The following is a 456-nucleotide window of genomic DNA, read 5'->3' as shown; positions in this document are numbered from 1 at the left end:
GGTGCCTCACACGGCTCCTGGGGAAAAAGGGGAACGGGACAAGGTGATGTTACAGCAACCCCTGCACATCCATCGGTCTCCACAAACACGGATCCCCACGTGGATCCCTCCCTACACACACTGCAATGTGCACACCACATACGCACCCCCTGCACACGGGGATACCTCACAGGACCCCAGACACAGCCCATGCACACACAAACACCACCCAGGACTCCAAACCCACCTCCTGGACATACGGACACCATATAGGTGACATGCACAGAGACACCCCTTAAACACACGGTACCAAACAGACCTAACGCACGCACCAACCACCGCACGGACACCCCCAGGCCCAGACGCAGCTCGTCACTGCCCCCCAAACACACACACAGCTCAGCACCACGCGGGTCCGGCCGCACGCACAGGGACCCACCGACACCGCCGGCCGCCCCTATTGCCGCTCCGGCCCCG

The sequence above is a fragment of the Agelaius tricolor genome, unplaced genomic scaffold (assembly GCF_023055355.1).
Source record: "Agelaius tricolor isolate 1412-34295 unplaced genomic scaffold, bAgeTri1.0.p SCAF_18, whole genome shotgun sequence".
NCBI classification, from domain to species: Eukaryota; Metazoa; Chordata; class Aves; order Passeriformes; family Icteridae; genus Agelaius; species Agelaius tricolor.
Note: the sequence above shows the minus strand (reverse complement) of the source record.